Raw genomic sequence first — 26,909 nt, forward strand, 5'->3', positions numbered from 1 at the left:
AGGAGCCCCGCTGTTTTCCGACGCCGGGCCACCAGCGCTCAGCGCTTCGCTGGGTTCCTGCGGTTTAATTACTCTGGGCGAAGGCAGTAGCCGCTCCAGACATGGTTCGGTGTCTTCACGTCTGCCCAGAGCTCAGTAATCGCTTAGACGGCAGTGGCGTTTCCACTGAACGCCAGCAAGACAGAGGAAAAGAAAAAACGCTGTTCTTTGTAGCACTTTCTGTCCTCTGGAGTCTCTCTAATTTGATCCATCGCAGGCTTCAAGGAAAGTTTCCCTGACTCCACATTCATTTTGGAAGGCTTAGCATTTGGGATAAGCGCTGACCACAAGTTGATAATGATGACGGTTTAATTAGAGGGCTCTCTTTGCCCTGGCAACCGTGCAAACCCCCTCTGCCCTGCAGAAGGCCACTTGTAAATTCAGCTCTTCCTCACGGAGGAAGAGGAGTGGGCCTCCCACCTTCTTCAGAGTGTCCCCCACCCCCACCTAGGGCCTGCCTTAGACCCCCAACAGCAATGCTCCCTCTGAACTGCATGTATCACATATGGCTGGAGCCAACAGAGGTGAGAGGCGTCAACTTTTTTGATTGCAGCCACAGATTTTTATCAAATTGAAAAGGAGGTCCCCACAATGTCAAAATAACAGGGTTTTATCACATTGTGGGGACACTGGATCCCCACAATGCAATATATAGATAACCCGCCCACATACACACAGCTCGCTGCGCGCTCTGGGACATTCCTGCACTACAATCCTCCCTTTAACCAATCCCTGACCAGACTGGCATAAGTAAGTCTTCTAGCAATCTACGGCATCTTGTTTACACGTCAGCAACATTACAGGCCACAAAAAGTCCCCGTCGACATTACAGCTGACTCTTTTATATCTGGCGTGGGGGCTAATTTAGCATCACTGCCTGCTCCTTCACGCCCCCCCACCCAATGACCCCCCACCCACTAGCAAACCCCTTGCCCGGTCAAACACCCTCATCGTCTCTTGGGGGCAGAGGGACGCGCATGGAACACAAAGCTATAAACCCGGTCCTCAATTTTCTTTACCAAAACTTAAAAGGATTAATTTAAAAACTAAAATGCAAATAAAGTTCTTCCTGTGCACAAGCTACACTGGACTATCTTGAGCTAAAAAAAAACATGAGATCCATTTTAAAAAGTGCCCTATTTGCAAGGGATCAGGTGATACGCATCAGAAGTAGCACATTTCAGTTCATCCTATGTCAGCAGATGAAAATAATTACAACAGTAGTTTAAAAAAAAACACAATTCAAATGCTCAAACAAATCAGTTCTACTAATTTACTCTGAACATCCTCAGATCACGAAGGGCCCTGGAGTGAAATGATATCATACTTCTTTCAGATTTTTGACTACTGTACAATCAGTAGGTGTTAGCTGTCCCTCAGTCATCTGCCGCATTCAGGAACTGGGCAGACTCAGTGACCCAGGAGAGTTCCTTTGGTCAACTGGATACACTTTCCCGATAACAGTTAAATATTAGCGTCCCCTCGATGCAAACAAGGCTACAGGCTGTATCTAATAACAGCAGCAGACATGGCATACACTGTGTAATGCACTACTCAGTTACAGGGCAATCGTGAAGAATATTTCTAATTTCATGTAAGAATGAATAGCAAAGGTTAATTCCACCTACTGTTTGATGCTAGAAAATGAGTAAATTTATCAATTACTGAATACAATATGGCTTTGAATGCAGCCAACTGCAGTCAGTCTCGGAGTAAACCGTGAAAAAAAAAACACAAGCTTTTGCTTGGCGATTTGTAGCTTGAAGCCTTTTGTTTCGTTCAGATGGACATTTCTTCTGACTGACTAATGAGAGAGTGGATGAGTTTTAATTTCATTTCTCTCCACTTTCCACTTTCGTCACAGCGCCACGCTCAAATTTTCCTACCTTCCTACGTGATGTTTATTCAATGCTGCGGTTAATATGTGCTGGCACGGTCCGAAAGGAGAAATATCTCCATCTGGGTGATGCCAGGGTATTGGCTAGGCAGTGCCGCTTTGTCATGTGGAATATATTTTGGGTATATTTATTTATATATCGACACAGGAGCTAAGTAATGAAGAGGTCTTAAAGAGCACTAGAGCGACTGCACCTCAATTGACACCCGACTGTTCGCTGCTGCTGATGGAGGTAATCTCTCCCCCACCTGGTAGGGGGCGCACATCCCAGTGTGTTCGGCACTGAACAAAACGACACCGACACCAGTAAGCATTTATCCCCACTCACCTCCCCCTAATGACTGCGGCCTGCCTCACAGTAAGCAAACTGCCCCATCTCCCCGAAAATGGAACATCCTACCCATTGGTTTGGACCAAAATTGGTTGCAAAAATCATGCAAATGTAAAAAACCAGCACTCATCCCCCTCAGTCTGTACTTATTTTTCCCAACCAACGTATCCCTCAAGCTGCTCCCGTCCTCGTAACCGCCAGAGCGGGAAACAAAAGCCGGGGTTTGGATCACGAGAAATATGTGGACGTAGCTACTATCATGACGTCACCCACAGCATTTTTTCCTTCTCGCTCCCCCTGTAACTTGGCATTGTGCGGCCCGAGTTTCCACACAGGAAACCGTTTGCCAATGCACTTCCTGTCTTAACACCTCCCAGGATTTTTTTTTCTCCCCTTCTACCCCCAGCTGCTGTGAACCTGGCCCCTCCCCCTGGGGGCTCATGGCGCAGATGGAGGTGTCCGACAGGGTACAAAGGGTGTATTTTCAGGCTTTGATAAGCCACCGTTGCCGCGTTTCGAGGGAGCAAAGGTAAAATAAAAAAAAAAAACAACACCAGTGGCCCCAGAACAAAGAAGTCATAGGAAGTCAAGGTAACCAGTGCCTTTAACCTTGTGAGCGTGCAACGGCGCTTCACCATTCCTGGGGGGGCGGCGGTTTCTAGCCCTTTGTCACCAAGTGAAATGAAGGCTGCGCCAAGGAGAATGGGCGACGGGCACCGTTATGCTCTCAGAGGGCATGATTGGAAAGCTTATAAAAAAAAAGCCAGACACGCTGATTATTTCTGCACCCCCAATCCAGCGCCTCCCCCCTGCTCAAACCCTTAACGCACAACACGGCCCTAACGAGTAAGGCATCTGCTGGAGGGCAACAAGGAAGCGTCGCTTTCAGGGGGCAGCAGGGGAGCTGTTCCAGGGGGAAGCAGAGGCCTCGTTTTGTTACCGTCACAGATCCAAAAGTCAGAGGACTGAAGGGAAAGCTGGGACTCTGCGGACGGCCCTGAACTCTAGGAGCCTCTAGTCTGAAAAACAAATTAAACGATTTCCGTCAGTCGCTAAAACGTCTGCTTCTGCCTGTATGACCTGAATCAGGCAGGGGGGGGGGGGACGAATCACAAACAGTGGATTACGGCGTCTGCAAAATGTCTTCTCTAAGCACTCCTTGATAAACTTCAGCATGATAAATTCCAGCAAGAGAAAAAAAAAACTCATTTAAATATTACACCCGTCTCCGCGATGGTCCTAAGAGTTTCTGGAAATTCCTCTCAAATTTGCACCCCCCCCCAATCGGTGTTTCCTTTACTGTACTATAATTGGTGTCAGTTCTATGCATACAGACAGCATGGTTCTCCCTGTTTACAGTCCAGTGCCATGCAAAGATCCGTAATAAAACGAGACTTTTCCTTCCCCCTTGTGGATCCAGACACTGGATCCACAAGCTCTCGCACTCTGAACCCTGCTTGTCTTTATGTCTCTCTCCCTCCTTCCTCACTGTAAGCTGCCCCCCCCCCCCACCCCCACCCCCACCCCCTTGCCCGTCTCGGCCCCCTCCCCACGTGCAGAAACCATCAGCGTTCCATCTCTGAGAATTCCAGTGAGGAGACCCAATGCTAACCTCCGACCACCTTGTTGGGTGGGGAGGGGGGCTCTGTCATAAAACGGCGCGACCACACCTGATGGAAGGGCAAAACTTATACTGAGGTCGGGCATTCAGAGGGGACAGAGTGCTTTGGGGGGGAGGGGGGCAGAGACCCACATCAGCAGCTTGGCTACATAAGAGCCAGTGTGTCTCGGCACTCCGCTTTCCTGCCTGCTCCTTAATGCATACTTATATTTTTTCCAAGTTAGACTTAGATGGACTCATATAATGGGCACAAACCAACTACAGGAATGAAGAGATCAGTGTCTGGTATTTTTGGGTCACTGTGACTCTATTGTGCTGCATTATCCATTTATCGCAGATTTATGTTTGTGTTAAATTGGGGGGATTTAGCGCTGAAAAACAGCTCATTTGGAATCAGTAAATAGCCAGCAGCCAGGTGATGGACAGGATTCTGAGTGCTGCTGTTGCCTTGTAAATCCTAGTGCCAAATCATGTTATATCAATTAGTGACCCTGAGCCATTTCTACGGGCAGTAAAGTTTGTGATCTATCATATGATGACAGTTTTGCAGTGGAAGAGGTTGGGAAATGTTAAGGCACCGACTGGGAGAGGGAGCAGAAATCCAACTATCAAGACATCATAAGTCTGACGTTTCCTCACCATCCATCAGGGACAAACTGTAACTTTATGGGACTCTTGACGTAGACCAAAGGGTTGAAGGGGTCAAAGCATCAAGGGTGGAACTCAAAGCATCAGGACTAAAGACCCCCCCCCCCAGTGAAGTACCCTGTAATTTCTCTACCTTATTGGGACACCTGATGTCCTCCCAGAGAGAACAGCAATCCTGAGTAACAATTAGCTGTGACAAAAAATTACTACCGCCAACCTTTTCACTGGTATGGTGTATAGGAAATATTATTATTAATGGCATTTTTATGCAAGGCAGCAGAGTGGTACAGTAGTTGGCACTGTTGCCTCACACTTTGGGGACCAGGGTTCGAGTCTCTGCCATGACTCCATGTGTGTGAAGTGTGCATGTTCTCCACGTGTTGTTATGGGTTTTCCTTCAGGTACTCTGGTTGATCCCCACAGTCCACAAACATGCTGAGGTTCACTGAACTTGCCAAACTGCCCACTGGTGTGCATGTGTGAGTGACTCTAAGTGTGCCCTGTAATGGGCTGGAACCCCATCCCTGCCTCTGGGACTGGCACTGGGCAACCCTGAATAGGACAAGAGGTTACAGAAGATGGATGGATGGTATTTTTATGCACTAAACAATACCAATCGAACATGACAAAAAGGTCATGCAATCTACCTACCTTCCAATTCGCTACCACCTTTGGGTAACCCTACTCACTGCCTGACAGGGTTGTCTCCATAAACAATACATTAAAGCCTACGGTCCTTTCCTTCAAAAAAAAAATCTTCCGACATTATTTATTGTGTCTGCAAAAAAACAAACGCTCTTCTGATTTATGGGGCCAGTCAAAGTTAAACGCCATGATTTGAGGTGGTGTTGATGTGGCCACTAGCCCTCATGCACTCTACTGCTTAATCACAGCTCTGAAACATTCTGCCGAGCTCCAGTGTAGCCAGCAGCTGCAGCAGTCACAGCGTGCCTCGCGGGCCCAAAGGTGGCAGGACGTCAGTGCGCTTTAAGAAGCAGGCATCAGCTTTCGGCACGGTATTTCTTGGCAGCCCCCCAGCCCGAGGGAACAGCGGCTCGAGAACAACTGGGTAGGTCTGGGCTCCCCAACGAGCTGTGTCTACGAGAACACGAGGCCACACGATGGTCACCTTGTTCGCTATTGGCCGACAAGCCCCGGGGTCACGCCCTTGGAGCCTGAGAAATCCATATGGACTGGCCTAACAAAGGACTCAGCGCAGGTTCAACAAAAGCCTTCCAGCCCATCTGTGGTTTTCCACAACAAAGTCAAATAAAATTAATCCACTAATGTAATTTAGCACCAGAGGATAGGAAAGCTAGTTAATTTCAATTGTTAATAATAGTAATTATTATTATTATTATCATTGGCATTACTTACACTTTATGCATATTATATGAAAGCAGGGTAACATGGTTTGAAAAAAAAATCACAAAAAGGGAACAAAAAAAAAAAAAGCCACAATGAACGGTTTGCTAAAGAAAACTAACTTGGTCTTGAAAGGGTTTTGGCCAGGAGACAGACTCTCCACACAAGAGTGTGGACCGACATAAACATTTATGCAAAATTACAAGTGTATTTGGAGAAGCGTGCAGGGCTCGACCACGTGCACGCCTCCCGGGATGCCGACCGCACCCCCGCGCGCGCACGGCTCTCGCCTGTGCCGCCGCGGCTTAATTACTGCGCGGCGGGCCGCCGGCTGCCTTTGATATGGAAATAGCCCCCGTCGCCCTCCCGCTCGCGGCGGAGGCCTCGCGGCCGGCTCGCGACTCTCCCTCCCGACCGGGGTGTCCATGCAGAAACCCCCGCTTGAATCGGACCTGTGCCAGAAAATGCATGGGGAGCGCCGTTACGTCCGACGTCCGAGATTTAGACAAGGCAGGAATAAAAAAATAAAAAAATCATTCAGCGATATCCTGTATCTTCACATGTTAGTCACGCTTACAGAAATTAACGACACGTTGTTTTTAATAAGTGAATGCATGACATTTTGTGTATTATATATTTTGTGCTTTATTTAAATAACGTTATAAAGCATATCCCTTTAGAAGATTTCACAAACTGTTCTTGGAATCAGCAGGTTGCGGCGAACTTGAGAGAAAATTTGCGCTCCGTGTGCCCGTAAGCCCGAATAAAATGACGCCGGCGCCCTTAAAAGGTGCCGCTAATGCGGCTCCGCTGAGAGCCAAGTGGACGCGCTCACTACGACCGGTCCGCTGTGCGCTCCGGCGAGCGGCGGGGCGCAGGTGAGACCTTTCAGCGCCGTCAAAAGGTTACACACTCCCTTTATGAAGTGAAAGCAGAAGAATGAAAAATGTATGTTCAATTATCTATTCTTAGAAGAGGAGAAATCTGGTTCCAAGGTTATAAAGGAAAAAAACAATGAATGCCCTGAAAAAGAAACAAATCATTTGAGCTTACACTGCGGTTAAAAGACTGTATGCCAGACTGTATTGCTATGTTACACGTCCTTGTGTGCTGTAAATTCAGTCTCTTTTTTCAACAGCAAGACTGCAATTTGGGAGTGATGTTAAGCCACATATAAGTATAGGGTGGCTAATTTGTACTTACGATGTGGAAAGAAATACTTAAGACTAAAGTTAAATGTCTATTTGTACAAGTCCATTAGTCAATTTACTTATTTATCCACAGTAATTTAAAAATGACTTCGGTCCCTGTCCAGCAGAGCCACTGAATTTATCCCCGTTTGCAGCCATGGTGTGATGTCGCCAGCACCAGTACGGCTCACAGCAGAAGCCAGGAGCCAGTGACCCGGTCGATATTTCAGGGTGAAGTTACACTTTGGGGTGACAATGGCTCTGCGACTCAGGGGCTTCTGTGTTTCCCTAGCAACATGCCGGCAGCGTATTGGGAGAACTGGTCTGAAATGCAGTTTAATCACAGTTTATTCACATTCAGAAAAGAGCACCCCATGTTTTTTTTTGCAGGGCGTGTTAAGCTGAGGAAAATTTGAAACATTTGTTGGGTTTGAGATCAGGAAGTGGCTGTGATAGCAGTATCTCACAGGCAGGAGAAAAAAAACTCTCTCATCTGCCAAATGTTCCCAATAATTGCCATAAAACCAATTTAGCACAATCTCCCAATAACAGATGAAAAGAGGTCTCATTTTCCCTTACTGACCCTATGAAATCACACATATGTGATTCAAAGAAACAATACTCATATTTTTAAATTACACCCAGACCTTCTTGATCTCAGAAGTAATCTACAAAACGGACATATCCAACGCCAATAATGGACTTAATTATGCAAAGATAATTGGCAGAATGGCAAATGGCATGTTTGAACAGAGAGTATGTCAGGCCAAGACGAAACGCAGGACACACACAATAAGGAGACTGGGAGAGACCCCGAAATGAAAAATGCTTCTCCGAGTAAATAATACATCGTAACGCAAACTTGAGGGGGGGGGGGGGGGTTGCTCAGATCACTATAAAAGAAAGGGTCCTGATAAACATGTTGCCATCGGTTTTGATCATTGTTGAAATATTCCGCGGCAAATTAGCTAACACTAATAAAGACAGATGTCACAACATGTGCTTTCATATTTACTTCCCTCCGCAATCCTCCCTCACTGCTGCCCTACCTCTAACTTTACCCGACCTGCTGTTGTTTATCTCCTCTCATCTTTTTTTATCATCAGGAATCTGTTGAGTCTGTTTGTGCCAGAGAAGCCCCCCCCCCCCCCCCCCCCAACGCGAGGAGGGAGCGAGCGCTATCCAAAGCAGCACTAACCGGCGAGTGCGGGCGCCGTGGTTCTCCGGCCCAACTGGAGGCTGCGGCTTCCCGGCGATGCTCTCACGTCACAAAAGCGCCGGGGGGGGAAGTACGGCTGTGGATCAGAATCCTTACGATTTTGCTAATTCATCCATGCCGCTGACGGGTCAGCTCTGGCAGCCATACTCCAGTAAATGATAGCAAGTGTCATTTTTTTTTTCCCATAGTGATCCACATCACATTTATAGAAGAATTTAGAGATACCTTCCGTCTAGAAAAGGAGGGGTCGGGGGGAATATTAATGCTGGATTGAGTGTTTTACTCTGAATCTCACACTGGTGAGTATGCCCCTTGTATACAAATTTGCAGATTTAGCCAAGGTATCTCTACAGCTCAAAGGGTTCGAGCTGCCAAAAACCTGTACGTGCTGCATTCACACCTTTCTGTTGCTGCACCAGTGGTACATTTTGTATTAACACTCCCTGGTTTTTCCTAATTTATTATCTTGATCCTGCTCATATCTGTAGGTTCATGTCACAATTCTCAAATTCCGGAATGAGGGAAAGTTCTAGGACAGGATACATGTGCTTTTTAGCATGACTGGAAAGTGCTTGGGGCCAAAACGCAATGCAAAGCAAGAACGTGGACTCCACGCCACTCCCGCGATCCTGCTCTCCGTTATCGCACGGCACATAATGCGATTCTGGCAGAACCACATTTATTCAGAAAAAAAAAACAACGGATGAGAAGTGGGTTTCCAAAATCCAGTCTGGCTTTCCACTTCATTTGTCTCCAAGTTCTAGAAAGCGCCGCGCGGACAAGTGCAGTAACAGTACAGCCAGTCGGCTGAATTCTGCAGAAACACAGCTGCTGATTAGAGGCACCGGGCCTACAGACACAGCAAGGCCTCATCACCTTTGTCAATCACTATCCCAAAGCTGTTTTGTTCCTACGGGCATAACCTAAAAAAGGATGTTCAGTGCAAGACAAACAGTAGAGCCAGTCATGTTTTAACACTTGATATAAGATCAACAGACATGTTTCCAAATATGACTTTCACTCAGCCACTCATATATTGAGGTCATATTTTTCAATATATCATCAGTTTTTTTTAAGCAATGCTACACATAGATCTTAAAAATACAGTTGCATTCTGCTGTTCTATATTTTATAAATTTACCATATGCAAGTGCTAAATGACTGACACCACACAAATTATTATTCTTGTTGTCTAATAGCCACCACCACCAACAACAATAATAATAATAATAATAATAATAATAATAATAATAATAATAATGGTATTATTGGTACAGCACAAGCAAATACATTATACAGAAAGCATATTAACTCTATGAGTTTTCCTATAAAATGCCAAAACTCCTAATTCCTAATTATCACAGGAAAGGCTAAACTGGTCTTTGAAATGGCTTTCAATAAATGTAATTGAAGAATAATTAACCCATTAGTCAGAAACAATTATTTAAGTACCATTTGAATCCTACAATTTAGATTTACAGTAAAATCTACTAACTTCAGGCACTGACGTCCCCAGAGAATACATCGGAATTCAAACATTAATATAAGCCACTGTATGCCCCCACAGGACAATGCCAGTGTCATGACTGATTTACAAAATACCACATAGTTAAAGAAAGAAAAAACGTCAATACAGGCTGGTCAAGAAACACTCTCCTTCTCATGGTAATCGTCGCTACATGCACCGATGCAGCAAAGCGACATAGTAAACTAACATTAAATGCAACAATGACACTGTTCACATTCTCCAGAATTCACTTGCCCTAGATATTATTACGGGAGCACATGTCAGAAAAAAATCATTATGTGGCAAATGACAATACAACAGGTGAATTCAGCTGTGATCTCCAGGGTCTTTTATTTCATAGTATACTACGACATTGGTGAAAAAAATGAGGCAGAGCTTAGGCTATGTATTCCTGAGGAGGAAAAAAAGGCTTCACAGAAACAGAAATAACTGAAACTTTTAGCTTCAATTAAAGCACATATGTATTTTGATGTAAAGATAAAAACATCAAATATATGTTGACATTCAAAATGTATTAGCCAAGGCAATTCTCTCAACAAAGTCGGTATAATAGGCCTGTGCAATTTAATAGTGTACTGCCATATAATAACGCCATATAAGATTGCTATTATTATTAAATTTGTTAAACCTAGCAATCTGTTAAATAAATTAACGTTTCGTCATGCCAAGCATCAAATCATATTTGTATAGCGCTAAAATAATTGATGTATTTGAAGGAGAGACCGTGAACCTCACTCGGAAAAGCAGTTTTGAAAACGGTAGCCTACTAGTCACCCACCGCGCATGAGTTCAGGCAGTGGAACTAGCAAGCTCACTATGCCAAAAGATTCCCCCAAATCTCCGAAACACAGACCCCCCGATTAAGATTTTATACTCCCCATCCAGTTAAGGAATGCGTTTTACTTCCACACGGCCTCAAGCTCCGAAACGTCACAAACGCAGATAATGCAACCGTATCAATATAATCGCACGAATTAATCCATGAAGCCGAATTAATGACAAACCACAAAAAATGAACGAAAACACGTCTCCATTCAAGATTCATAAAAGGAAGTGAAGTAGGTAACGCAAGCGCACCGTATTTCTAAGGAATGTTTCATAATCAGTCGGAGTGTAAGTGCTTTTAAAGTTCAGGGGGAAAATACCAGGCGCGTTTTCTTTTTACAGTGTGGCGCTATATTAAATTTTAATATTCCGTTTCAAAATTCGAGGCACGCCCCTTAAGTGGAAAGGGCAATTAATTTATTTAAATACGTCAAATCTTGTTTTTTTTTTTACCGGTCTACAATTACGTTTCTAGATATTTTTAAAACAAATAGGGATCTTTCTCCTTGAGACGACAGTGGGGTATTTATATTGTAATTTATACAAAATATTTTTTGAATGAGCCTATTTGAAAGAACATGAAAGACTGGGTGCTATTCTGCTTTTAAAACAGGAGTTGAAACAATCGCCCATTAGCTTCATATAGCTCACCCCAGTTAATCAGCCTGTGCAGGCAGTGCAAAAGTGGCCGAGAGTGAATAACGTCGCCTCTATTGAAATTCAGACAGTGTGGATCCCTGTATAGCGATCAGGACAATGTGCTGAATTGGCATTCTAATTATAAATGTGCCATTTGGGGTTGCATTGGACTCCCGAGCCACCTTACCTTATGAGGGAACTTCCACTCACGGCAAACAGCAACTGTTCAAAACAAAATGCCATTGGCGGATCAACTTCACCCCAACAGAGGAACAAGCCAAGGGATTGTCTTTCAAATAGCCCCCGTCACTTAAGACAAGAATGTATTATAGAGCGCTTAGTTATTATTACACCAAAGACACAATTGAAAAAACATACATAGAAACTTAAGCCGTAATTCTTTTTTTAATGCTTTGGGGAAAACTCTTTCGGATAAGTGGAATATATGTAGCGTAGCTACGCGATTCAGATCACTGATAACTGCAGAAAAGCATAGATTTAGATAACGCAGAACAATAGCAGAACATATATTACATAGCCAGTATTTTTTCAGCCAGATTTTTTTTAATATTTACCCGACTGTTAGTAATGAATGTAATTTGCTTTTAATCTTCCGTCGCTTTTAAAATAGTTTGTTCACGTATTAAAGTTCTCCATAAATATGGTTTCTTATTAAAATACTACTGCTATTCATGCAGTGCTCCAGTTAACGTTTTATCTAAAATGAGTGCCTGGTGTAATTTAGGGGAACACCCTGAAATGATGAGTTATCGCCGGTCTCCAGGCGAAGTTGACCCACGCTGCGCTCCTTTCTCTCCCATTAAAGCCTTGATACAACAAATCGTCATTCAAGCGCCTCAGACGTTTCTCGGAATATACTCTCTACTTCAGCTTATCTCTAAAATATAATTAATATGATACAGCCTATTTCCGCCGCGTGTATTTTTTAAATAAATAGCGAAACACTAAACTTCAAAATGCAAAACAAAATATGAATGCATGACTAACAAAAATGTTGTTTTTTGAAGACAGCATTAGATATTTACTCAAAATTGTATAATAACTGAACTGAGCCTAACTCTATAGTGATACTGAACATAACACCGATCTCGCATGTTTATAGGCAGAATTTCAAAGCATTTTATTTTTCAGTTTTTATAAATATTACCCGCGACACTGATCAGGATAAGTGGATAGAAATTGCATGGATGGATGTTTTAAAAATTACTCATTTCACTCGTTTCCGACTGCAGTAGCAAAATGCTATCAAAGAATTCTATTGGAAATTAGTGGGCTACTCACTTGTGGAGCTCCTTCGTCCCAGCACCGTGCGCCGTTTTGTCCGCTTGTAAACGAAGCCTGGTTTGTCCAGGTTGTGTATTGTCTCTAAATGGATCGGACTTCAAGATGAGGGGTTTATTTTAATTTATGGCTTATGCATTCTTTTCAGGTCAATTGGCGTGACCTCCAGCGAAAGTTAAGTCGCAGAGAATTCCCAAGCTATTACGACAGGGAGAACAGGATGCCCCTTTTGTGATTATTAAATATATCCTCCCAAAGCTAGGTCTAGTATCTATATATTGCCGGTCGTGTTAAAGCAAGGCATTCTAAATAAAGACACAACACACTCTCAACTTCAAAGAAACTTTTTTTAAAATCCCCAGATCCTTCAGAGCTGGAGTGGGGGTACCGAGCCACACGCACGTCATTGTCAACGAATAGTACCGCTTTGTGGACAAAAGTGAAACTGCTTCCCACTTGTGCGCTACACGTACGGGAGCAGCCAGTGCGCGGAGCCGCAATGCCAACTTCATTAAGACTGTTAATGCCGATCGGGACGCCGCAAACGCAGCCGGAAAGTGTGCGCATAACAACGCCTGTTTCGGCTGCAGAAGTATTTTCACGCTGGGGGAAACTGCGCCTGCTCAGCCTGCGCATGCGACTAAAGGGAACACAAGCGAAATCCCCACAATTAGCAGCATGTAAAATCACGCAGCGAGCACATGGATTCAACTTCTGTCCACCTGAATAAAAGTAGCATTGTCACGTTAAATGAAATAAAACATCAGCGGCGCGTATTTCGGATAAAGCAGGACGAGACACGCGCTCTGAATGAGACGAGTTGCTCCTGTTGTTTGTGATCCTCACGTCCCGCGCGAAATAAATAAATAAAAAAGACAAACGCGACTCCTAAAACTGAATTGCACTTCGCTGAACAATATGTGTCCTTTCGGTCGCGTCCCCCCATCTACATGTCAACAGGGTGCTGAAGCAAGAGAAAGCGTGAACGGGATAAATGAGATTACTGACAACCGAAGCGCCAGGACGAAGCAACAACAACAACAAAAAAAGCAAATCAAGAAGATCACAGTAAACACAAGACGAAAAAAACACTGAACGGGTTCAGATCACTCGTGGTTACCTTGACGTAGCCTGTCGGAGAGCAACAAACGCTGGTCCTTACGGTATCCCGTTTCGGTATTTATATTTTACAAAATAATGATCACTGATATCAGTAGACAAAAAAGAAACTAAAGTCTGCTGATGTTCCCACGGGCCATAGAGAGGGAATCCTGTTGTTTTAAATAAGTTTAACTGTCACAACTGCAAGGACCTTTTGTTATTGTCTATTTTATTTCTCTCCCTCTCTCGGAAACAAGTGAAGGCGATGGTTACTGCTGTCAATCTTGGCAATCAATGTGAGCGGCCATGTCGCAAGTATTCAAAGCATTTCCCGTCGTGCAACATCAGAAAGTGAGTGGCCAGGGCATTGATCTGAGGAAGGCAAAGAGGCAGGGCTCCCCCTCCCAGACAAGAGAGGCAAGAAAGGCAAAGGGGGGGGGGGGGGGGGGGGGGGGGAGTGAGAGAGAGAAAAAAAGAGTCTTGTGAGAGAGAGGGGGAAAGTGTTAGCCAAGAAGAGAGAGAGAGAAAAGGGGACGATTAAAAGGAGCGATCGAGAGAGAGTACGAATGAACAAAATAAGAGTAATGTTGAAAAACACTTATTATAATAGCTGTATGCTTATAAGTTATTGGTGACGAGTATTTTGTTTCAAGCAACAATATAGTGAAGTCGGAGTAAACAGAAAATAAGCCACGTTTGTGCGTCTTGGAAAACAGGCTGCACCGCGGTCAGACACGGTAAAGAGAAGATTTTGCCGAATGTGAATGTGAAGTTTAACGGGCAAACACACACCTCATACCGAGAAAAGAAGATTTGCAAAAAATGACAGCAAAAGAAAACGTCGTCTCAACGTATACGCCACTAATTTAAATCAAGGTACATATCGTTGCGTGTAATATAGGCGGTATATGGAATACATGCTTCTGTCAAGGTGTAAACGCGGCAGCCCTTTCGTGTCACTGTCACAAGGGCACTTATTTAGGAAGGAGTCACAGTCTTATTTTACACTTGCGCATCCTTAAAGAAACGTGCGACCGTGGGGTGCTCGAAAAAAAGCTCTTAAAAAGATGAATTGCACCCCTTCGGTAAAGTTTAATCCGAGTCCTTGCCTCTGTCCTGACAACGGTAGGGAAGCGCAGGATGGAATGCATGGAGAAGTAAAGGAGGTATGCGCTACCCTACCCGGTACATGGCGGCGAGCAAGTTACCGAAATGCCGTTTCTGTGAAGCAAATAGGAAATAAATTTCATTAAACCAGAGTTAAATCAAAATGACAGGGTTCTTACTATGTAAAACAGGATTGGAAAATCAATATAGAATAAAAAATAAATATGGATAAAATGTACATACTTAAAGTAAACATCGTATTTCAAAAAACCTTCAGTGCACCGGGTATGTAACGCACTTCGTTAGACATAGTTAACACACCAGACATTGTGAGTAGGCAATGACAAATCTATTTTTCAGATGAGGGAAAATTCGGTGTTTCCGTCTTGTTATTTGGGAGATTCTGTCGAGATCTGTGCTTAATTTAAAACTAAAAATAACGTTTATAATTGCATCTTTACTTCACCACAGAAGCCTGTTTTAAGCTGTTTTAATATTATATTGGCTATCTTGCAGCTTTTAAAACGTGTCATTACTCGCTACGATTTAAGAAATCGCTTTTGCATTTAGTGATTTGATGTTTTTACGGCATTTTACCAAATGCAGAAAGTTTAGTTTTATTAGTGAAATGATCAGTTCGCCTTGACACACCGTTAATTAATTTATGCCATTAAATAATGAAAAACAATTCGGGGCGAATAGCCCGAGGCAATAATCTCTTCATTGAATGAGATGACCTGTCAAATTTAGGCCGATGTCAGGTGTTCAGGTACGTGCTTCAAGTCACAATTGTAACGCTACTACCACGATGTTTATTGCTTGATCGCGAACACCTAATGCCATTTTGACAGTCTAATATTTAGGTTTGACAATATCAAGTTGCTTTTGATGATGTAAAAACAATTTCATTATTCCGGGGAATATAAAATAAAACAATAAAAAGTTTCGTAAAGTTTCTCAAAACACTATTAAGAGATCCATATTTATATTTGGAAAGTGAAAAATAAAAAAATAACTCTCATACACGTTAAACACCTGGTGGATTATAAATGCATCATCCAAGGTTCGCATGTACAATTTGTATTTCCGCTACATATTTTTCAGTACGCGTGCAGAAAGTACGTCCTATCAAAGTTCAGGTACATTCCTTGAATATCCAGAACTCGTCCATTTCCCAGCCTGCCAATGACAATGCCAGATGTACAAATTTGGAAAGACAGAATAATTTAATTGGCATATATATTGACGTTGACTCCCTACTATGACAGCGCCCTATTAGACCGACAATTCCATTAGATGTATTCTTTTATTTGCATGTACATTCCACTACTCAAACACCAGCCCATCCGAGAACCATGAAGGTAAGCATAGCTTTTACAACATATTCTTCATGTTTATTTCAGCGAATACAGGCGCACAGATTGAGTTATACAGGGATTATCAGATCAGTGTGTGAAACAACCTCTTATTAAACAATTTAAATGAAACAATATATTCTCCACATTGAAACTACGTTAAACTAGTTTACCTCTTTAAATTACTTAAAGTATAACTTTTCTCTCAATTTAATGGTATCAGAGAAGTCAAGGTGGAAGGTTCGAATTCAAAGACATGTTATTTTTTTATCATAAGTGAAAAAATGTAAATTAAACAAGCAAAACCGTTTCAAAACCGTTATCACATTTATAGAAATACACACAGCAAACCTTAAGTCCTTCAACTCACGTTTCACGGTTGATAAACAAAAAAGAAAACAATCGATTCATTGAACTTCAGCTGATAATAGAACGTAGTACTTACAATGACAGGGCAAGCAGCAGTAGGAAACGCTGTTTGTTAACTGAAGAGTCACACTGGGCTAGCGAGAGAGAGGGCTAGAAAAGGGAGAGGGACCGAGGGGCAGACAGTAGGACAGGGAAACAGAGAGGGGGAGAGACGAAGCGAGCGAGAAAAAGAGAGAGAGCGAGAACGAAATGTAGCCAGAACAGATACCCCTTTACTAGCCTATATCTCGTCATATCCTTCTGTCTTTCATTTTTACATTCCCTTTGTTCCTGAGAAAATCATATCCACGAGTCACATCTTCATCCCAAGATTATGTCTACACCAAAGAGATGATTAATTATTCAAGAAGAACAATTCCTTTAAGGCAATAAACTATTGCACTTAGAAGCAGTTTTTCCCCCCAAAAGATTTTGCATGCAAATGTTATTTTATAGACAAGGACAATTCTTTTTATATATATATATATATATATATATATATATATATATATATATATATATATATATATATATATATATATATATATATAAACACATGATTATGATATAGTGATTTATGGGACAATATGTTTATGTGTGCGTGTGTGTGCTGTGTCTTGCGGGGGAAGTGAGGAAAGGGGGGAGGGGGTCAAACTTAAATTGTAACGTGAAGAAACGGAATTCGCCATAATCGTTCCTAGATTCTAAATATTTATTTATTTATGTGCTATAACATGCTTGCTCCATTAGAAATAACTGGAGAGTTGGCCTGACTTATCACTCCGCAACACGAATTAAATTTCTTTTTGGAGCTGAACTATCTAAACATTGACAAACACATTTGTCTTATTCCAAGGGTAATTTAGATAATATCGACGCCACACGGGATTTCCAAAAACCCAGTAAAAGGAAACAAAAGATCCATTTAAATGCAAGGAGTCGATGCAACGCATTTTGAAAATATTTAAGGCAAAATGTAAACTAATGTGAAGAAAAAATCTTGAAGGTAAGAAATTTACACCGAAATCGCATTTTATTAACTTGTTAACAACATACTTTTATACAGTAAGTCCTGAGCAAGAACATTTTACTTGGGAATTTGTGACTTGTTTCAATTTAAAAAATACTGACGTGGATGTATCAAATATCAGTTTTCTTAAGCAGTCTGTAATAATGTCTAACCTTTAATTAAAACTGTTAGGTTCAGACATTTTAAACTCTAATTAGAGCACACAAACAATATACAATGCTGAATTCACATTTGTTTGATGGTGAATAAATCTACTGTGAAAATGAATTTGCACAGGATATATTACCTCGGCTCGTTTTTTTTACAAATAGACATGGCACGTCTTTGAAGACGCTGCCGAAACTCCCAGACGTGGGCAGGTATAGCGTGAATAAGGTGAATATCATCGCATTGCGTGCCTCACATGCCACCCTTCGATGGACTTGAGAATTACAATTCTTGCATCTACTCATATACAATTCTGCCTTTTTTCCTCTCACCCTTTTTATTTTGTATAATATACTTATACTAGGCATAATTTAAATTACTCTAATTTAAGATTAGTCTTGAAATATTTTTAAGAAATTAAGTGCACGGAAATTCAAGAAAACTAATAAAGAATTGCAGCGCATATTTGAGGCAATTACTACTAACCTAGTAAATTATGGGGATTGAAAAGAAAAAAATCATACAAGTTACAAAATACAATTCCCGATAAATTTATATTTCAATAATTGAACAACGACATGTAATCCATTGGCGCTTAATGTATTTTGCGCTCCATGTAACATTACTAGGCTAAATAGACCCCCAAATCGATCTATCGATAAAGCAAGAGGGCATGTAGTCAGGTTAGGCTTTATCTAATTTCAGTGTTACATAGCCACTGCTTTGTTTTTCTTTGTGTTAACGACTAATGTCGACGCAGGTTTTGAAGGCTGCGGGACTACGCACTTTCCACAATACGGAAAGGGTGTCACATGTGCCATTATTTCAATTAGAAAATTATAACGTGAATATTGCTTCATATTTTATGCTGCTTGTTTTAAAACGGGTTTTAAATAAATAAGGCACTAACCATTACTAAACCATATAAGCGATCACCAATCACAATAATTTAACACACCTACATTTCAAGATTCTTTCTTTTTATTAAATTAAAATCTTGGGATTTTTCTTAGTCAGGTTAGACAAGTTTCGCTTGTCAAAATTAAGAGAATGGGTTAAGTCATGACCCAAAACCAAATGATAATGTTTATTTTGGCTCGTCTCATTATGGGAAATGTTTAATATAATATAACATATGCGTATGTTGCATGTATCGCCGGAATTAATTTGTTAATCCCAATCTCACGTCTAAAAAGACGCTATATAAAAACTAATTTAAATAGATTTCAAGAAATCGATTACGTAGGAAAACTTAGAAAGCAGTCTCGTTGATTAGTCTCATTGCAACACTCGAAAAGCTTCGCTTTGAAAAGCTTTGGCTACATTTTAGGGGCAAATAAACCCAACATAACATTTGCATAACTAATTTTCTAAGTAAACTGCATGTATACACATTCCATAGTTTTTCACCATTTAATCAATATTTTTAAATGTTTAATATGTTACAAAATTGTTTATTGAAAGCAACTGGATTAAATCCATCGCGAAAATGGGATATGTAAAATGCAGGCGTTTAATCATCGCATTTGGGACAACTACTGCTTTAAAAAAACAGTAACATTTTATTTCACGTTTCGCTTAAGTGCACATTAAATTGAATTTACAGGAAGCTAATTCCAGATTTTAGATATTTTGATGGGATAAACTCCATGCAGTAAAATAATTGCGTTCAACGGAACGTTTAGTGGAAGTGTGAAGTTTAGTGTTTAATGTCTGTTAGTTAAACTCGGTATGACCTACACGTTTCTTCTTAATATATCATAGGACATAAATTTGGTGCTGCGCAAAATACAAGTGGGATTTTCTGTATACGATCTCCACGTTATCCTCCCGTTCGCGACACCGTCGGTGTTTTAAGTATTAGGTTATGTATTGATAGCAGAAACTATGTGGCGCAGCCGTTATTTCCTTATACCGTCTCATGTCCAAATACATTTTAGATCCATACAGTTAATCTCCATCTTCAGTTTTCAGCGTCCCTAGAGAGGTGACAACGCTGTGACGACTCCATCATTAGGCTCTCGCTTAGTGACTGCTTGGCAGATTTACGGGAAGGGAAAACGTTAGAAATAACCACACCGTGGAGCGTCTTTGCGGTTTCGCCTCCCCACTATGCGCCGCGAAGTACAGTCCTTGTTTCCTTTGACTGCGCCACATTCGCGTCTTAACGGCGTCGGGGACTGACACGTTACCTCGCGTCCTTTCGAGATCCTCCACGCGTCCGGAACCCCCATTTAATCTCTACAAATTGAGTCAAGCGAGATTAACGACAATTTCTCAAAACCGATACTATAGCCAATATCCCTGGTAACGATAGCAATGGACAAAGGCCAGGCCGATTTAATCACGAACAGAACACCGCTATTAATCTGTCAATGTTTCTTCGATAGCATGAGATCATTCTAATTGAAGCCTTTGACAAGTTCAAAGAGCCATTCATGCTTATTGCTCCCCACAGAGGCGTAATAGTCATATCAGAAGTTTGTGGGGGCGGCCAGGGGCGTATTTCACAGCAAGTATCATAAGTTCAGAAAAATGTATGTTAAGGTAACACATATTCCTATAGTTATATACCAATTCCTCTTTTATTTTGTTTTGCTTAATTGTAGGTCCTTTCGCGGATCCCGTTTCCTCTTAATGAGTACCCAATTAAAGTTTCAAGTGTATTATCTCAAAATCCTGAGATATCGGTTTTCCTTGTAATCAGTGTATAATACAGTCATGTATTTTTTACTGTATCAGTAACCTATCAGTAACTCCTTACACTCCCATCAATTTTAATGAACTTGTGGCTTGAGATATCTATAAACTGGTGTACATGTTTTCAGTACAGTACAAAATTCTGTACAGTAAAATTCTGTTCCGTTGCCAAGGCATTAATAATGGGAGTTGAACGTGATACCCCCGCCTACCACCAAGTATTTTAGGGCGTGTGTCTTAAATATCACTGTAGTAACATAGTTTTATTTGCGCCAATTTTTATGCGATTTTAAAAGCGTTGTCGGAACCACCAACAGGCCTGGTTTCAAAGAACACAGCAGCCCAGCCTTGAAGAGCATGGCAGCGCGCATCGCATTTACATATCATGAGCTTCTTTGATGCATCTTAAAATGCAAGTCTACTCCATTAATATTTTAAAGGGAAGCGCATGGAAATCAACATTTTTGTTACATTAAATTAACATGTGTTCTTGTTTCATTCTGCATGTTTAATTAGGGTGCACTACGGAGAGATGGCTATGTGATGTGTTGTGATAACAAGGAAATCTTTATACACAACGTTCAACTGCAGCAAAGCATTATTTGCATTGTTGTGTTAGCTGACATATTATATGTGCTTTAACACCACTTTGCAAATAATCCTAAATATAAAATGTATTACCGATTCTTTAATTTTCCTGTCGCCAGATTAGGGACTGGGGTCCATTGTATGCATATATTTAAACACACTGCGTTATTCTGTCCCGTTTCAAACCACAAAGGTTAGTTTGTGAGGAATGTTTCAACGTGTAAGCGCCACTGCGTTTTGCAAAGCGCGCCTTCTCAATAAATCACAGTGCGTCTGTAGCTGTTCGTGGTTTCTTTCTGTTGACTATTCTCCACCGATGAAAATGTGTAAATTCAGCTCAGAAGAGGTAAATCAAAAGCACTTACGTACACACGACTTTTTTGTACTTGAAGTGGATTATTCAAAAGACTGGTTCCAAGTGCAATGAATTAACCTACAAATTACAATAAAAACTATTTTTAATAACCAATTTATGTGGCAAGACAACATTCATAAGTACAGTATGACATTCCAATATTTCTAACAAAACTAAACCGTGTGGAAATGATGAGCAGTTAGTAAACAATCACATGGCTATTAAAGATATTTTACATTCATCAAGAAATAAACACCATAGGCGCAGACAGACGGGGGAAAACATGCTGAACTTCAGGTCCCATCTTGAAGGAGAAAATAACAAACTGTAAGTTATTATGTGGCGGGAAACAGGAGAGGCAATCATTTTAACAGTTAGTGGTAGGGAAACCGATTCATTATGATATTTTGTGTCGCTTTCAAGACTTTTAAATATTTTAATCATAGATAATTGCTCCAAGGGAGAACACGTGCGCAGTGCTTTCTATCTTTGAAATTGGATTATGATTGGAAAAAACAATTGCCTCTGCAATACTTCAAGGCCTGGGACATGGCCACAGTTTTTTATAATATCTGTCTACAAACCTAAATAAGTTATATATCAATGCAACTAACCACCATATGTGCCATGTCATCCTGCATTCTGCACATTCAAAATGCATAAAGAAAACATGATTTAATTTTAAAAATTACTCTATAAAACTGACACATTCCATACAGGTAAGTCCTACAGAGTTGAAAGGGACCGAAACAACAATGGGTGTGAATATATAGTTAAAGGTCATTTATAAAGAAGAATGTAACCAGATTACAGAAATCACCATCCTGTATCCTATTTAAGCCCAGGATTTGACAAATGCAGAACATATAGCAAAACAGTCGAGTTATGCATGAATTTTTGGGGCCTAACTTTGCTGCTCAACACCAAAATATTCTCTTATTTTACATCATAAAAACTGAAAATGAGACAATTTCGGCAAACACCCAATGAACATGAAATGACAAGCATGCATTTACATGGCAAGCCTAAAATTACATTTTTACTGTGATAACTAATAAATTAGTATCTCAAAAACTGTATTATTGTTACTATTATGGGCACAAAATGTTATTTACCCACATAAAAGACGAGGCAAATAATTTCCCAAAGAAAAAAATCTTCTTATTATTTTATGAGCGCCTATGATAAAAATGTTCTTTGATGAATTAAACATTTTCATTTTATATACTTTGCAAATTCTACTAACAGGAAAGGGCAGGTTAATATCCATCCACCCTGTGACTGTTATTCTAGGTTACATTCTGGAGGTATTTTAAAGTACAGTCATTTAAAGTCTGATTGTGTGAACATTAAGCATTCACATAAGTTTTAAAATTCAGTCAAGGCCAATTATTATATAGACATACACCTGTTAGTTTTAATTATTTAAGTCAATATGAGTTCTTTGGCAAAGACACACATTTACTCACTTCCTGCTTTATTCCAGGTTATTTCTCCTGGATTTCAGCAGACCTGCCAGGAACCACTAGTTTTATTTACTGCTGTTTCAAAGCTTAAGCCCATGCTTTAGTCAAGCGATGACTTAAGATAATATCCATCAGTGGGGCCCCAGATTTCCACGGTTACCCATCAGGTTACAACTCAGTGGCCTCAGGCACTGTGCTAGCTGCTGCCCTCTATAGGCGGCTTCTATAAATGACATTGACCTCACATCCAAAGATTTATCTTCGAAATCCTTTTGTGACAATTCTTAGTTTCCGCAGTACATGACTCTCACTCTTTCTCTTCACTTCTACTGGTCTTATATGCCTTGGTTGTACTTTCGCTACTTTAATCTATCTCCCTATTTAAGAAATGAACCATCTGCCATATTAAAATTTCACTCTATTACAACTATATAGGAATATTTAATCAATCTGGCATAATACTTTAACTTTGAACTACTTGAAGCAAGGCTTCCTGTTTATAATGTAATGAAAAAGTAAGACTTGCTCAGACTTCTTAATGTTTTCAGGAACTGACTTTTCTGTGAAGTGATCCAGGGCTGACACACATAATTCCCGGGCCCGGAACAAAATTACTGCAACCAAGCCCCCTTAACGGCAGCCCCTCCCACCTGGGGTCTTTCTTGCCCTCACCCAGGACAACTTCCTTAGTCATTAATCTCCTTTCTTTCAGAAGATCATTCCACACCACACACATTTTTGTATAACAAACTTCTGCATCTTTGTATCCAGATTGAGAACTGTGTATTATTGAAGTTTTCGTTAAAAATGCACTTAGGGGGTTGCAGCCACAGGAAACTGTCAGTGCATTAACATGCTATTCCACTGGTACACGCAAATGGATTTGTTATGGTGACACTGCTTTAGACATCTGACGCCTTCCGAGTTCTGGGCCAATAACTTTAACAATCTGAGTCATCAGGCTGCCAGATCCTGCTGTTATTTAACTGAACAAACATCTGCTATGCACTTTCTCACTAATACTATCAAGTGACAAACCATGTAAACGACACAAAAATGTCTATATTTATCAGTGTTCATAAGGGATTGTTGACATTTCATAGCCCCAGCACACAAATAAAATCATGCATTCAGTAATTTTTTTAGTCAGTCTTCTGATAAGTGCTGATTTCATGCATAGCAAGGCTTCCAAAAATCCACAGTTGAATTGCATGAAAAGTGTTTCCCCTATTAATAGAATAATATCCGCATATGTATCATCAAATAAAACAACATCCTTAAGATTAGCCACTTTCCTGGACTGTAGGTGCACTGTTTGAGGACGAATCAGAGATCTGAGAACATGCAACTTGCAAAAGCTTAAACACAATGCAATCTAACTATCAGATACAATGTATAGCTTTAAAATTGTGTTTAGTACTAGTGGGTAAATATCTTGTCTTATCTATGCAAAAAAACAGTAGTAACACAAAAAAGTAACACAGAGCCTCTACAACATCAGTCATTTTCAATTTGTAAATATCATAACAGTTCCAAAGACAATTGTGTTTGAGGTAACATAAGTGAGTTTCCCTCAATACATACTGACTAGCTCCAAGATTCCTTTAGTAAAGCTTTGAATCCATGGAACCATTGTTGTCAATTTTTAATGCAAATATTATGTAATTAATTGAATCACCATTTGCATACATGCTAATTATCCTAATCCCATTTGGACTTGTAAAGTGGGACACAGTGTTCTCAATAAATGACCTGAATTTTTCACTTGTTATTTGCAATTTCATCAAAGTTTACTGGAGATCTGATAATCCCTTTTAAGTTAACAGGGAAAGGCTAATTAATTAAAGTCTTAAGAAAAGTTAAATACATGTTATTCCTAATGACATAATTAGAGAATCTGACAATATCTTAGTTAATTACAAATCAAAGCCTTATGAACATCTATTAGTGTATTAATTTCAGCTGTTTTGCATTAATATCAATGAATTAAAGTAACAGTTTTGTTTACTGGTTTAAACTCCCATGTAATTTAGACCAATAAGGAGTATTCAATGTACTGGGGAGAACACAGGCAGAAAAACACAGTTACTACTATGAGTTACATAAGGGTCACAGACAACGCCAAAATGAATGATTATGGGGAACACTGCAGTAAATTGATCATTTGTATTAATATTTTTCGAGTTTGGAAAGTGGATTATTCAAACAGTCGCCAGTAACAGACTGGTATTCCCAAGGCTGTCCCATGAGCCTTCTGGTTTGAGCTCCAGGAACATCATGACCCTGTCCTGGACAAGCAGTTACTGAAGATGAATAAATGGCTGGGTAGAGCAGTCAAACACATTGAGACATTATATGCAATGTGAACCAACTTAAACTAGACTGGAATTCTTAAGACTTACACAAATTGGTACTCTGCTTGAAAATACAGTTAACACCCCTAAAAATGAAATGATCCAAAGAATAATGAAGGAACTTGCACTACACTAAACTATATTCAAAATACACCCAATGTTTTTGCAAGTGAAATCAAGAAGCCCCAGATGCGTCTTTTAATCCTGGCAGGTGACAGAATTTGGTTCCTGACTCTCTCTGTGCCAACTACACCATTTTAGCACCTCCGTCTCCTTCGGCAAAAAGGAAACAAATCATTATCATCTATGCGGCATTTCACATAATTTTAGAGGCCAATAAGTTTGAAATAAAGTGCTGTTTATGAAAGGAGAAAAGAGACGGCTGTAAGGCTCCTTTTATCACGGATACGCCAAAGGAGTGCATCACAGAACCAGCGTGTACTTTATTCCTTCTGAGAAAGAAACGTACAGGCGCCTCCCATAAATGTGTAACTAAGAGCGAGACATGGAACAAAGACCGAGCTATACAAGTCCATCTTCCATCTGCTTTCCAAACCTTTCCACTCTCGACTGCCACCATTCCTGGAACTGGCAACAGCGGAGCTATTTACCAGTAGCCCCGTTTCGCTCTAACCTTCCTGCTGCCGCAGAGATGTGTTGAGTGATGCTTGGGCACCAGAGGCATTTCAGAAGCCAGATATCCAGCAGAGTCACAGAAAGTCCAAAGCTGGTGTACAACAGGGAGGAACCCTCAATGCACTACACTAACTGCAAAAACAGCTCATTCCCTCGTTCAAACGGGAAAGGAAACTGCAGAGAAACGTTTTAATGCCTCACTGTCTTTTAAACAGACTAACTCAAAACGTGACCTGAGATTAGGTATAGAATCAAGAATTAAATTCTCAATCATAAGCTGATCATAGACAATGCTGTGGGTCACTGCAGATAAATACTGCATTAGATTATAGACACGATTAAGTTCTCCCAAGAATCGCTGGCATTCACACCCCACAGCAGCATCATTACCTCATTCTCCCAAGCTTATCACAGTTCTGAAATAACTCATTACGTACAGGTGTGCATGGTCCTAGTGGAATTTCCCACGTTATATCACATACTAGGCATTTATAAAACCTTATGATATTGGTAGTCAAGACAACAATATTCTTGAAATACATGAAAAATGTGATTATTTTATGTTGGGGGGAAGTTTTTCCCTCCTGAAATACTTGTATACCAGTCAACCACGCCACCCGGGTAGACATTATGTTATTCGTGTTTTCAAAATAAACACACTGCAGCCACTATTAAGGCACTAGTGCATTCGTTATAAAAAAATGTTATATAAGTAAATTTGCTATCACTGCCAAATTGCATAATAAAAAAACAACATATGGTATTTATTTTCAAGTTCAATCTATATAGCTCTGCCTTTTAACCTCAACACGTACTTACCTAGTGAGAGTGTCACTTAACTGGGAATAGTTGAGGGTTACCTACATAAGTATAGTTGCAAACGTGAGCAGGAAAACACATTTTTAAAAAGTTGTCAGGTATCGAGCTAAAGCTGCTATTAAATTTGCATCAGCGTTTACTTGGTATCATATCTACATACATCTTCCCCACGAAGCAGCGCATCCCTAATTCTCCGGTCAGCACTCGAACTGCCGCCATGTTGGCCGTTACTACATTTC

General features: G+C 40.7%; 1 protein-coding gene across 14 annotated transcripts in view; it reads right to left on the reverse strand.

The window, feature by feature from the left end:
* Positions 1 to 16,733, reverse strand: part of LOC111842589 (SRY-box transcription factor 6) — a 154,969-nt gene extending 138,236 nt beyond the window's left edge. For 2 of the 14 annotated variants that reach the window (XM_072698160.1, XM_072698162.1), the window contains exon 1: positions 12,605 to 13,612. The gene's annotated coding sequence lies outside the window, so the exon portion shown is untranslated. Of the gene's footprint in view, positions 1 to 11,489; positions 11,525 to 11,877; positions 12,336 to 12,604; positions 13,613 to 13,724; positions 14,072 to 16,612 lie in introns of those variants that run through there. The other 12 variants (XM_072698164.1, XM_072698161.1, XM_072698163.1 and 9 more) reach the window with 11 other exon arrangements.
* Positions 16,734 to 26,909: the final 10,176 nt, after the last annotated feature.

Source organism: Paramormyrops kingsleyae, chromosome 13 (genome assembly GCF_048594095.1).
Source record: "Paramormyrops kingsleyae isolate MSU_618 chromosome 13, PKINGS_0.4, whole genome shotgun sequence".
Taxonomy (NCBI): Eukaryota; Metazoa; Chordata; class Actinopteri; order Osteoglossiformes; family Mormyridae; genus Paramormyrops; species Paramormyrops kingsleyae.